Raw genomic sequence first — 13708 nt, 5'->3', positions numbered from 1 at the left:
GTCGCTAATAATAGTAATTCTGGGGGAGGAAAAACGACTTCTGCTGATTTCACATAGAAGGCAAACAAGTAAAACTGGAAAGATGTCACCATTAACTCTCCAAAACACTCAGATCAACACAAAATTCAACCGTGGGCCAACTGTGCTCAGATTATAGCCTCTACTTGCTTTTGTCCTGATAACTTGCAAACTGCTGATAGGCAGTGGGACAAAATCCAGCTCGCCCTGTACTAATAACATTCCTGAGGGGCTGATATTGGACATGATGATACTTTTTTAATACCTTTAATAACACCCTGAATGATGAGGTGCCTTGCACGGCCAGCCACTCTACTGCTGGTACTAAATGAAAGGGTACACTGGAGAGCAAGGCTGCTTTTCAGAGGGTGTCTGACTGTTGAAAGGGCTGACAGAAATTTCATGAAGTTCAACAGAGGCAAAGTTCTGCAGCTGGGATACAGCAACACCATAAAACAGCACAAGCTGAGGGACAACTGGGTGGAAAGCAGCTTTGCAAGGACTCAAGGCCCTGGTGGACAGCAGGTTGAACACAAGTCAGCAGTATGCCCATACTGAGCTGTCTTACACATGGCCATAGCTAGCAGCTTGAGGGACATGGGAGTTTCCCTTGAGTTTGGTACTTATGTGACTTTATCTGCAGTACAGAAAAGACAGTAACAAAATGCAGGAGGTCCTCAACATGGCAAAAAGAGGATCAAGGGAGCCAGAGCATGATGTATGGGATGAAGCTGAGGTATCTGGTTTTGTTCAGTCAGCAAAAAGAGGGCTAAGAGGAGATCTTACTGAAGTCCATAACTGCTGTCTGCATTAGAGGATGTATACAAGCTAAGCTCAAGACTCTTCTTGGAGGTGCACAGTGATAGAAAAAGAGGCAACAGATACAAGCTGGGACACTGGAAATTCCAGTTAGATGTTAGGAAGACCTTCTGAACTAGGAGGATGGCCAAACACAGGAACAGATGTGAAGGTAACTCAAGGAAGAATGTCATAAGCAATCTGATCTAAGTTGGTCCTGCTTTGGGTTTGGGGTGTGATGGGTTGGGTGGGCTGGATCAGACCACCAGCCTACATAACTCTGTGATCCTGTGATTGAATCAATTACTGCAAAATGCCCTTAGGTGAGTAAACAGGCCAGAGAAAAGTCCTGGCCATCCTGTGCTCTGACCCGACATGGAATAATGTCTACCCAAAGTATGGATACCCTAATATAATTTACTCTATGCTAAGATTCAGCTGTGGCCTTCTCTGTATTGTTGGCTTCCAAGTGTCTCCATAATCAAAGTACTTTTCTTCATAGGGATTATTTTGTAAAAGCTTGTTATTTGCTATCTACACTTTTTACTTTGGTGATCTTTTTCACTCTCCATGACCTTTAAACTGTCAGCAAGTGTAACTCAGCTGATTAATAAGAATGATGTATTTTGATTCTTCATTCCACATCACTATCTAGTATTTTAAATGAAACTTGGACAGTCATGTGTCTATTAACATTATGCTGGATATATTTACTCAGTCCTGCTCCATCATAACAGTCCTCAGACCAGTTTGCTGTCTGCCTGGACCATGTTTATCTCCAAGTCGAGTACATGTTGGGGCTTGGAAGTGTGAGAAAAGGGGGGTTCATCTGTTCTTGTAATTGTTCAATAACAGGCTAAAGGGAGCAACACTGCAGCTGCACTGTTTCCAGATGACATGCTCTGGAGAATTTCCTGCAGCAGGAAATAAAGGACCTGAAAGGTTTTCAAACAACGGAAGAAAATCATACAGATTATGATTATTAAGAAGATACTAAAGGTTAAAAAGCTGGGTTGGTGCATTAACTCTACACATATGATGTTACGTCTCACTTTCTCATGTTTATTTTTCCCATGCCACCAATTTTGCACTGCTGAGCTCCTTCTCTGCGATAAAACTCTTTCCTGATAGATTCAGACACTGATTCTCCACAAATCTTCGAAATTCATTTGATTAAATACTCCAAGAAGAGCTATATACCATGCCTCAAGTACTTTTATAATCTTGACCAACACATCAGTGACTAGGGATCAGCAAAAGTAAAACTCTCAGGTCATGCTCCATCAAATCCCACCTGTGCTGCATCAAGCAGTTCATGCAGGGTGAGAACTGGAATGAATCTGCCATTAGAGGACAAGGGAAAAGCAGTCACTGTACTCTGAGCTCTATCAGGAAACGGACAATGACTTTGCAAGAGGTGCCTCTGTACACTAGCAAACACATTTTTCTGTGTTGAAACTGCCATACAAATACTGCTGTTAACAGTAAATACTGTAAATGGCTGGGGTGATGGGAATAAACCATGTTGATTTGCATTTGCACCATGGGGAGACAAATGGCCCTCCGTTAGGTAAAGATCCTTTGACCTGTACACTACCAAAACATTAGCCTAAGGACAGACCTACTTTTTCAAGGCATATCCCGGGTAAACAAAGAGACGAAACAGTAGATGACAGAATGAAGGCTGAAAGCACAGGAGAAAAGCCAAGAAAAACAGAAGCCAGATGACTGCCAGCCAGTCAGGAGCATAGTTATATATATTGGGAAATTCAAGCATGGACATATAAGCCAAATTATTTGTGGCAAGCCTGAAGTGTGTTTGGAGCTGCGTTAATACACACAGCCACTGACTCCAAGAAAAGGCAGCTCCTGCAACAAGCCCATGGCCTGGCTAAGCAGCATTGTCAAAAAAATGGAAAGCGGCTCAAATGTAAAAGTCAAGTCAGGAGCTGCAGCAAGTTGAGAGAGGCAGGAAACCAAAGCCCAGGGTATGAAGTAGCATGTGTGCGGGGGCTGCCTTGGAGGAAGGCAAGGGATGCTTCAGGACTGCAGATATGAAGAAACACATACATGCCTTCACAAAGAGGGCTAAAACTTTCCTGTATTTGCTACAACATCGACAGAAGATGACATATTGACAAGTAGGTCTCATGTGACTAAGTAAGCTACTGAACAAACATGTACTGCCTGAAGCAATTCAGTTTTCTGGCAAATTGCAAGATCTACCTGTCACTACAGGGCTGAATATGAGTTGTTTGTATAGAAAGGCAGCAAGACAGTGGAGAATTTACCAGAATGCTGCCTTTTTTTCCCCAAGAAATATAACACAATGTATGCTATAGCAGAGTGCTTGAAAACTGACCTACTGTGTGTGATTTGAAATTTGGCTTTATTCTACACACTGGTGCTCACATCACTCACAGAAAGAGCAAACAAAATTCATGCTTCACTTGGGGGGTTCCAAGTCATAAAGACTTGGTAGATGGGACTACATGCACAGAAGTGATTTATTTCCTGAAGCCTGATATAAAAGCTTCAGGCCCAAGCCTGTTACTATGACAGTGAAATTAATTTCTCTTGTGACACCTTTCACCTAAAATCATTCGATGTTGTCCTGGGTTCAGCAGTAGCAGTCATGTTTTTCTCCTTCTTGGTAGCTGGTGCAGTGCAGTGTTTTGACTTTCGGCCTGGGAACAGAACTGATAGCGATGTTTTGGTTTGGCCAAGGACTTTGTGAGCCTCATGCTCTGCCAGGGAGGAGGGGAAGCCAGGAGGAAGCAGAGACAGGACACCTGACCCAAACTGACCAAAGAGGTATTCCATACCACAGCACGTCATGCCCAGGATGTAACTGGGAGTTAGCCGGAAGGGCTGGGAGACTGCGGGGTTGGAGGAGGTATCGGTCAGTGCTTGGTCGGACTGGGGGGGGCGAGTTATCGGTCGGCTGGTGGTGAGATGATGTATTCTCTTCCCTTGTTATTCCCTTTATCATTATTATCATTGGTGGTAGCAGTAGTGATTTGTGTTATACCTTAGTTACTAAACTGTTCTTATCTCAACCCGTGGGAGTTGCATTCTTTTCGATTCTCCTCTCCGTCCCTCAGGGAGTAGGGGGAGGGAAAGAAGGGGGGGAGTGAGTGAATGAGTTACCTGACTGGGTTTAAACCACGACAGATGTCCTAATAAAAACTGACTAGACAGACTTCAGAAGTTCATGAAATTGTCACTCCTACAAGACTAATGCATGCATGAACAGACCTAATGTAATTTTACTCTGGAAATATCTAAAAGGGGAGCAGATAACTTGGGGAATTACTTACAGCTAATATCTATATGCAGAATTACTTTAGTAATAATATTTGTTGTAATGTAATTTAAAACCTGCCAAAATACTGAATGTCCATCTTCCTACTCTAATGCCTTTTACAGTTTACTTTCAGCTTAAGGCTTAATTAAAGGATTAAAGACTTTTTTTTATGCCATTTCTTTTGCCTGCAAAGATGCGTGAAGACATGGATGTCATACACCAGAGTGCACTATGTAGAGTACAGAAGTCCTACCATGTCAAGCCTTCTAAGAGGGCACAGCCATCTACTGCAGAACATATTGATGCTGATACTGCATTTTTAATTCACTCATAATAAATTATTATAGAATAACACTGGGCTCCTAATAACAAAATACCAGTTATGTTACAATTCTAAGTTTGTAAACAAGGGTAATGAACATATTTTTTCACCTATCCATTTTTCTGGGAACCCAGATGGATCCAAGAGCTTCCTAGACAGAGGAGGAAAAAAAGTTGATTAGCGGTATCAGTTAATTTTGGTCCATTTTGTGCACAGGCATATTCTTGTTTGAAATGAAAACACTGTCCATAAATTTTGTGTCTATGCCTTTATCAGTCTGTCTTAGCTCTTGTTCCAGTTTTGCATCTTTGCTTTCTGAAACAGAATTTTGTGTTACATTGACAGTTATTCAGCAACGGGGGCATGAACAGAATTAGCTGTATTTTTAAAGTGTATAAAAGCTTGTTTGTATGTTTTGCCCAAGACAGCCCCTGCCCTGTAGCTGTTGCGCAGAGGTAGGGGACCAAAAAGACGACAAGGGTTGGAAGCGAGTTCCAGTTCAACGTCATGGGAAACCCTCCCCCCTTCCTGCCCTGCTTCCCCAGGTGTCCCTCCATAATAGCTTCGAGGCCACATAGGAAAAGGGGGTCGACTTTGCACCTCAAGACTGCCTCTGTTAAGAAAGAAAGAAGGGTCATTGTAGTAGGGGATTCCCTTCTGAGAGGAACAGAGGGCCTGATATGCAGAGTTGACCCTCATCATAGGGAAGTGTGTAGTCTGCCTGGAGCCCGGATCAGGGATATCACTAGGGCGCTCCCCAACCTGGTGCACCCGACAGACTACTACCCGCTGCTGGTCTTCCAGACAGGTGGGGAGGAAGCTGCTTCCCGCAGTCTGAGGGGGATGAAGAAAGACTACAGGGCCTTGGGGCGGATGGTGAAAGAGTCTGGGGCTCAAGTGATCTTCTCCTCACTCCTTCCATCTTCCACTGATGATGTGGGAAGGAATGGGAAGATTCAGTTCATAAACGATTGGCTTCGAGACTGGTGCTACAGGCAGGGCTTTGGATTCTTTGATAACAGCTGGTTTTATAGGGCACCAGTCTGGACAATGACAAGTGAGAAAGGTTTATCTCACAGAGGCAAAAGGATGCTGGGGCACGAATTAGCAGGGCTCATTTGGAGAGCTTTAAACTAGATTCGAAGGGGGATGGGGTTGTAGCTGGGCTTGCCCCAGTGGGGCAGCGCTCCAGAACTGATGAAGACTGGGAGGCCTCCTATAATCCTAGGGTGAAATCGGTGTGCTCAGCTCGCTCCCTGGAATGTCTCTACACCAATGCGCGCAGCACGGGAAATAAGCAGGAGGAGTTGGAAACCTGTGTTAAGTCAGGAGACTATGATCCGGTGGCAATTACAGAGACGTGGTGGGACAGCTCACATGACTGGAATATAGTCATGGAGGGCTATGTCCTTTTCAGGAGAGACAGGCCAGCCAGGAAGGGTGGTGGGGTTGCTCTTTATGTGTGGGAGCAACTACAATGCACCGAGTTCTGTCTGGGGACAGATGACGAGCGAGTTGAGAGTCTGTGGGTGAGAATTAAGGGGCAGGCTGGCAGGGGCGATACTGTTGTGGGTGTCTGTTACAGACCACCAGATCAGGGTGAGGAAGTTGACGAGGCCTTCTACAGGCAGCTGAGAGCGGCCTCACAGTCACAGGCCGTGGTCGTCGTGGGGGATTTTAACTTCCCTGATGTTTGCTGGAAGGACCACTCAGCAACCCAGCCGCAGTCCAGGAGGTTCCTCCAGTGTATGGATGATAACTTCCTCCTGCAAATGGTGGATGAGCCGACCAGGAGAGGAGCGCTGCTGGATCTCATCCTCACTAACAGGGAGGGTCTGGTTGAAGCAGTAAGGGTTGAGGGCTGCCTTGGTTGCAGCGACCACGAGATGGTGAAGTTCAGGATCTTGTGTGGTAGGACTAGTAGAATACCAAGTAGAATTGCAACCCTGGACTTTAGCAGGGCAAACTTTGGCCTTTTCAAGCAATTGCTAGGGGAAATCCCATGGGCAAGGCTGCTTGAAGGTAAAGGGGCCCAAGATAGTTGGTTGACATTCAAGGACTGCTTTTTCCGTGCTCAAGATCGGAGCATCCCGACACGTAGGAAGTCAAGGAAGAGGGCCAAGAGACCTGCGTGGCTAAATAGGGAATTGCTGGGTATGCTCAAGTGGAAGAGGAGAGTTTACAGGTCATGGAAGGAGGGGCTGGCCACTTGGGAGGAATATAAGGCTGCTGCTAGAGGATGTAGGAAGACAGCTAGGAGGACTAAGGCATCCTTAGAATTAAACCTGGCAAGAAGGGTCAAGGACAGCAAAAAGAGCTTTTTCAAATACATGGCAGACAAAACTAACACCAGAGGCAATGTAGGCCCACTGATGAACGGGATGGGTGCCCTGGTGACAGAAGATACAAAGATGGGAGAGTTACTGAATGCCTTCTTTGTCTCTGTCTACTCTGCTGCAGGCAGTCCTGAAGAGCCCTGTACCCCTGAGACCTTAGATGAAGTCAGGTCAACGGAGCGGTTTGCCTTAGTCGATGAGGAATGGGTTAGAGATCAGTTGAGCAATCTGGACATCCATAAGTCCATGGGTCCAGATGGGATGCACCCGCGGGTGCTGAGGGAACTGGTGGAAGTCATTGCTAGACCACTCTCCATCATCTTTACCAAGTCTTGGGAAACGGGAGAGGTGCCTGAGGACTGGAGGAAAGCAAATGTCACCCCAGTCTTCAAAAAGGGCAAGAAGGAGGACCCGGGTAACTATAGACCGGTCAGCCTCACCTCCACCCCTGGGAAAGTGATGGAACACCTTATCCTTGGTGCCATCTTAAGGCATATCAAGGATAAGAGGGTTATGAGGGGCAGTCAACATGGCTTCACCAGGGGGAAATCATGTTTGACCAATCTCTTAGCCTTTTATGAGGAAATAACACGGTGGATGGATGATGGCAGAGCGGTGGATGTGGTCTACCTTGACTTCAGCAAAGCATTTGACACAGTCTCCCACAGCATCCTCACAGCTAAATTGAGGAAGTGTGGACTGGATGATCAGGTAGTGAGGTGGACTGCGAACTGGCTGAAGGAGAGAAGCCAGAGAGTTGTAGTCTATGGGGCTGAGGCTAGTTGGAGGCCTGTAACTAGTGGAGTGCCTCAAGGGTCAGTACTGGGACCGGCATTATTTAATATATTCATCAACGATTTAGATGAGGGAATTGAGTGTACTATCAGCAAGTTTGCTGACGACACTAAGCTGGGAGGAGTGGCTGACACGCCAGAAGGCTGTGCTGCCATCCAGCGAGACCTGGACAGGCTGGAGAGTTGGGCAGGGAATAACTTGATGAACTATAACAAGGGAAAGTGTAGAGTCCTGCATCTGGGCAGGAACAACCCCAGGTTCCAGTATAGGTTGGGAAACGACCTGTTAGAGAGCAGTGTAGGGGAGAGGGACCTGGGGGTCCTAGTGGACGACAGGATAACCATGAGCCAACACTGTGCCCTTGTGGCTAAGAAGGCCAATGGCATCCTGGGGTGTATTAGAAGGGGGGTGGTTAGTAGGTCGAGAGAGGTCCTCCTTCCCCTCTACTCTGCCCTGGTGAGACCCCATCTGGAATATTGTGTCCAGTTCTGGGCCCCTCAGTTCAAGAAGGACAGGGACCGGCTGGAGAGAGTCCAGCGCAGGGCAACAAAGATGATTAAGGGAGTGGAGCATCTCCCTTATGAGGAAAAGACTGAGGGAGCTGGGTCTCTATAGTTTGGAGGAGACTGAGGGGTGACCTTATAAGTGCCTATAAATATATAAAGGGGGAGTGTCACGAGGATGGAGCCAGGCTCTACTCAGTGGCAAACAATGATAGGACAAGGGGTAATGGGTACAAACTGGAACACAAGAGGTTCCACTTAAACTTGAGAAGAAACTTCTTCTCAGTGAGGGTGACGGAACACTGGAACAGGCTGCCCAGGGAGGTTGTGGAGTCTCCTTCCCTGGAGACATTCAAAACCCGCCTGGACACATTCCTGTGTAACATTATCTAGGTGTTCCTGCTCCGGCAGGGGGATTGGACTAGATGATCTTTCGAGGTCCCTTCCAATCTCTAGCATACTGTGTATGTTCAAGAGACTACCTATGTAGCTAAATCTGTATTACCAAATATGAAGACACTTACACATATCTGGAGATGGACTTTCCTCCTCCAAACCAGAACACCTTATCAAATCAAACCACTGAAGAAAGCAAAGATAAATTACTAATTCCAAAAGTTACTGGCAAATCTCAGAAACATGTCTAGGTGCCTAGCTCCAACAGAAGGAAAATAGAAGACGTCTAAGCAAGACCTAGTTATCCAAATGACTTTGGCCTTAAAAGCTATTGATAATTTGTCTGGTACTCAGCAAATAACCTTGTAGATTACTGGCACTTTGACCTTCTGTAGAAATAAGTGATTTGTATTTTTCTTTATGGACAGTTGTGAGGATGGAGGCACGGACCCAGAGGTAGAGTGCAAGCTGGATCGTTTATTGAAAAGATTACATGATATTTATATGCTTCCAAGCAATTAGCCAAGCACATCTGTGTTTGCTTTGCGGTTACATCAGGTGAAAGGTCTACCTGATTTTCTTATCGACATCCTCTTTCCAGTTCCGACGTCCTTGTTCCTTGCCAGTTCCAACATCTTCCAAGTACCAGTCAGGGACAGGTCACTCTTACTTGCCTGCTGGAATTCCTCCTTCTCATGGTCACTCTTAATTGCCAGCTGTAGTTTCTCCTTCCCATGGTCTCTGACAGCTTTGATACATTCCAACCCCCACAGCCAGTCACATGAGAAGTAAGACTGAAAAGATTAGAAGCACCCTCCCTTGCTGCTTACTATGCCTAAGGAACCTGTACCTCTGCATTTACTTCTCGTTGCAGCTTTAGACTGTTGGTTTTCCTTTATTCTGTGAAACACAACAGCTTTATTAAAAATACAGCCAATACTGTAGAAGGAAGAGGCCACTGCATCTAAATGTATCCCAGTGAACTGCAGAGGATAATGCATTCTGCATTTCTTTATTCTTTCATATCTTCAACTAGAAATTAGAATTTATCTTGTGATATTAAGGTATCAGCAAGGTGTAGTACTGTGCAATTTTAAGTTACATAGTTCCCAATGTGTGTTTTTCAAAAAAAAAAGGAAAAAAAAAATTCTCCCTTATGAAAAAACAATGTTCCATTTCACTTGAATCACATTTTCCAGATTTTCATTTTGCTCTAGAAATAATAAACAGCAATGTTTCTTTGCAGTGTAAAGTAACTAAATAAAATAACTGACCACAGGTTAACTTTTAAAGGCTTCAGTTCATCCAGGCACTTAAGCAGTTGCCTAAATATAAACCCTTAAATAAGTGAGTTGATCCAGCAACATATGTGAGTTGATTGAGCAACACACTTAAGCACTTGTTAACTATCCTGAAAGAATCAGAGCCACAAGCAACCCAGCCTAATGGAAATAATATGGGGTAATGGTCAGCCAGACAGGCTTCCTGAAGGTGATGCAGCCTTAGTTGTAGGAATTGAAATCCATTAAATATTTATGATTAAAAACAGTATACATCATTATCCAACACAAACAAGAATGCCAAAAAAAAAAAAAAAAAAGATCAGTAATTTGTGTGGCTTATGGTGAATAAGCCGAAGTTAATGGGAGCCCTCAGAATACTGCAGAGGTAAAAGAATTTAGCAGAAAGAGGCCTTACTTTTTATCTTCTCTCCCCAGGCCCAAATCAAAACAACCAGGAGAATGTCATTCTGACACTTTGACAAGTAGTATTAACTACCCAAACACAGGCAAAAAAAAAGAGTCAACAGAATACATACGACTAAAACCTCTTCTGCAGATAAAACTTCTCTTTTGGAGGTTTGAGGATGATGATTATCACCCAGAACAAAACCAAAGTCATTCATCAAGCTTTTTAAAAAACTTGACACTGTGATGCATTCAGCTTCACGGCTGTGCCTGTATCAAATGCCATACTACAGGGGACATCTTTGTATTCCTCTTCCAATTTACTAGAGTCTTTGGGCTCCAAAAATGAACCTGCAACATTCCAAAAAACTCCATCTCAAGTTACAAAAGGCTACAGGATCTGCAGGTCCAGATTTCCAATTCTGTTGTCTCAAATCTCCAGCCCATTTTATGTTTGTGATGGAACTATGAAGAAAGTCTCCTAAAAAGAGGCATTAGACTGTTGCTTTGAACACTGTGCTGTGGACTGGCAATTTGCTGCCTTTTAGTAAAATATGGAAAAAAAGGCAATAAAACTTTACAATAATTTGCGCAACTGCTGTCCTGCTCATTTTTCACCTGCTGCTTGTGCACAGCAGAGGTCCCAGCCAGCTAATGTCAAGCTGGAGCAAACCTCAACCAGTGTAAATTTAAACCAGTGTGGTCACTATCAAAGAAGTGATATATGTGGGGGAAGTACTGTCTTCCTGATTTAGTAGTAAGGTATTCAGCTGCTTTTTTCCACTGCCTGCAAACCTAGCTAGGGATACCGCCTAGACACACAGATAAAATTTTCTGATTTAAAAAGAGAGACAATACATTTCAGACTTCAGCAGAACAGAAAGCAAAGCAAGTCTCCTCATGCTGGCCTTGTGCAGCCTGTTCTGCTTTTCTCTACATCCACGTCCATCTCCAGCATGGGACTCACAACCGGTCTTTTGCGAGCTCAGTATGGAGGAGAAAGGAAGCTACAGCCAAACAAACACCGGCACTGACCTGAAACCAGCGAGCAGCCTGAATGCATCAGAAGCCACACTGCTGTTCCACTTAGTGAAAATAAACTGATAAGCCAGAAGGACATACACATATAGATGTAACTACTTGTATATGTATATGTATATGTATATGTATATGTATATGTATATGTATATGTATATGTATATGTATATGTATATGTGTATATATATGTATTTTATTTCAATTTGACAAGTAATCCGATCCTCACCCACTTTAATGCATAAAATTAAACTGGCCATGCATGCTACACACAGATTAGCAAGGAAAAAAAAATTTTAAAACCTTCTAACACATAAATATGCAGCTGTTCATACAATACAGCCTAATAAATACACAGCATACGGATGCCTGAAATGGATGCAACATGTAATGCTCATGGGATCCTCGATTATCTTCCTGACCCTTGGGTCACTGTCACCTGTTTTAACAGCCCTCTCTGGCTCCATGAATCAGCTCTAGCCATGATTTCTAACCTACAGGCTTGCTGGAGTACACTGCAGGAACAACTGGGACCTCATGCTGTGGTTGAGCTGTAACTACATCAGCAAATTAATTTTAAAATTAAATACCGATTCTTTCTGATTTAATTTCATATTTTATTAACAGCGACTCTTAAACGGCGTTCATAACTTAGTTTCACCTGCAGTAAATGCACTCTTAACTATTCTTAAATCCGCTTGCTCTTACCGACCGTGGCGTAGTCCTACCAGCAAGATCAATACATGCTTTGTGTATACTCCCCTCTAGTGGATGCAAAACCCCGGAAAAACTGCGAGAGGAAAACTACCAAAACAAGGCAAGGCCATTTCTCTAGGAAGACATAAATACGAAGGACAGTTAATAACGAAGGAATGGTACCCAGCTGTCCTAACATCAGCTCAATATTACCAGGAAAGGTAATGGACATCTAGTGAAATGCTAAAAATACAAGAAGCAGAAGACGGACTTTAGAAAAAAAGGTCTTACTGGATTTATAAACATTTATTTCACTGCTAAGCAAGGTACTCTAACAATATAGTCCTGGGGATTTATTTTGTGAACCTTAAGGGATTGGTCTGGGGAGAGCAAAATGTGTCATAAATCATGTTTCCAAAAGCTATGTCCTTGAGAAATTTTTTGGGTGAAGGTTTGAATCAGCTTCACTGCTATGAAATGGAGGTAGGGACCACAGTGGTGCCCCAGCATTCCTCTTGGTGGAAGATAAATCCCATCTAAACAGACTTTACTGAACAATATGATCATTTGAAGAGGTGTAACTGCACCAGCACAGCTCCTCATCTGCAGTGTCTGGTCTAAGTGGCAGAACTGTTAAGTATGGTAGTGTTACAACTGTGAGAGTGCAGCTGCATCCAGGAGGGACAGCGCAGCTAAAGACTGTCCCACACAAGCTCTCCAAGATGCTGAGCAGGTCCACCACTGGCACCACCACAGCATTCTTCCTTTCCCAGTACCTTAGCCCTACCCTGCACTGCGACTGATGCCCATCATCATGCTCCCCTACATACCAGGAAACCTGAACCCAGCCAGCACCAGCTGTGGTGCCCATCATCCCATTCCACTCCAGTGGAAAGACACCTGCACTAGAGACAACACCTTGTGCCACACCTCACCATCCTCCTGGACAGGGACCAGTAGCTGCAAAGGGCCATGCCCCACAGTCCTTTTACCACTGTAAATAGAGAAGTTAAACTTGCCCGGAAGAGAGCCACTTTCCAGGCACCTTCACACATAGCAGATGCACATCTGTGTCAATGAGACCATGACCACACTGAAAACGACCGTGCGCGTATTACTCTGGCAACTAGCAGATGGAAACACGATGGGAACACCGCTGCTAGGAGGGACATCGTGACCTGGCACCAAAATAAACCAGAATGGCAGGTTAGAAACCAACATAACATGCTTGGGGGATCCACCCGCATGGAGGACCCACACCGAAAAGAGACAGTTCACAGCCCACGTATCTTCATTACATACACATCATAATTCTGTGAAATGCCCACCCAATTCCTGCTACTCATTGCATATGGTAACTTGGGCCGATAAGGCTGTGGGGCAGGGGCTGTGAGCTTGAGGAGTTTTCTCTGGGGGCTGAAGTGCTTGTTTGGGGAGAAATACCCCCACTCGGTTTACCCTTCTATGGAAATCCATTAGTTAAGGACACTGGAATGTGTTTAGTGTTTCCAATTAACTACATGTTCTTGTTTGGGCTAATTTATGACACTGAGAGGCTCCTTGAGCTGTTTTCTGTCACAGCCGTTTACCTATTTGTCAGGCCCTGTCGACAGGAGGAATGCCCACATCCATTTGAAGGAAGACAATTGTTGCATACCTTCCTCATCTTGTGAATCACTGTCGCCTTGCCCATGACCATGTTTCTGTACACGCAGAAATGCGTGTTTAATTCGGTATCAGCCCCACAATCAGCTGCAGCCCCTGGGCTGCTGCCCTCACTCCTTACGCCGCCGAGTCGCAAGACGGCGGCAGAG

At 44.6% G+C, this 13708-nt stretch overlaps 1 protein-coding gene and 1 long non-coding RNA gene across 2 annotated transcripts in view; one reads left to right on the top strand and one right to left on the bottom strand.

Moving 5' to 3' along the window:
- Positions 1-13708, top strand: part of RASGRF2 (Ras protein specific guanine nucleotide releasing factor 2) — a 259547-nt gene that overhangs the window by 162170 nt on the left and 83669 nt on the right. The gene's annotated exons all lie outside the window — the stretch shown is intronic.
- LOC134161232 (uncharacterized) overlaps positions 1-13708 on the bottom strand; it is a 19192-nt gene extending 5484 nt beyond the window's left edge. Inside the window, exon 1 of the long non-coding RNA XR_009963891.1 lies at positions 13552-13708. This is a non-coding gene — a long non-coding RNA (uncharacterized LOC134161232). The remainder of the gene's footprint in view (positions 1-13551) is intronic.

This window comes from Pezoporus occidentalis, unplaced genomic scaffold (genome assembly GCF_034315485.1).
Source record: "Pezoporus occidentalis ecotype Australia unplaced genomic scaffold, CSIRO_AGI_Poc_V1 ctg170, whole genome shotgun sequence".
Lineage (NCBI taxonomy): Eukaryota > Metazoa > Chordata > Aves > Psittaciformes > Psittacidae > Pezoporus > Pezoporus occidentalis.
This window is presented reverse-complemented; position numbering and strand designations above follow the sequence as displayed.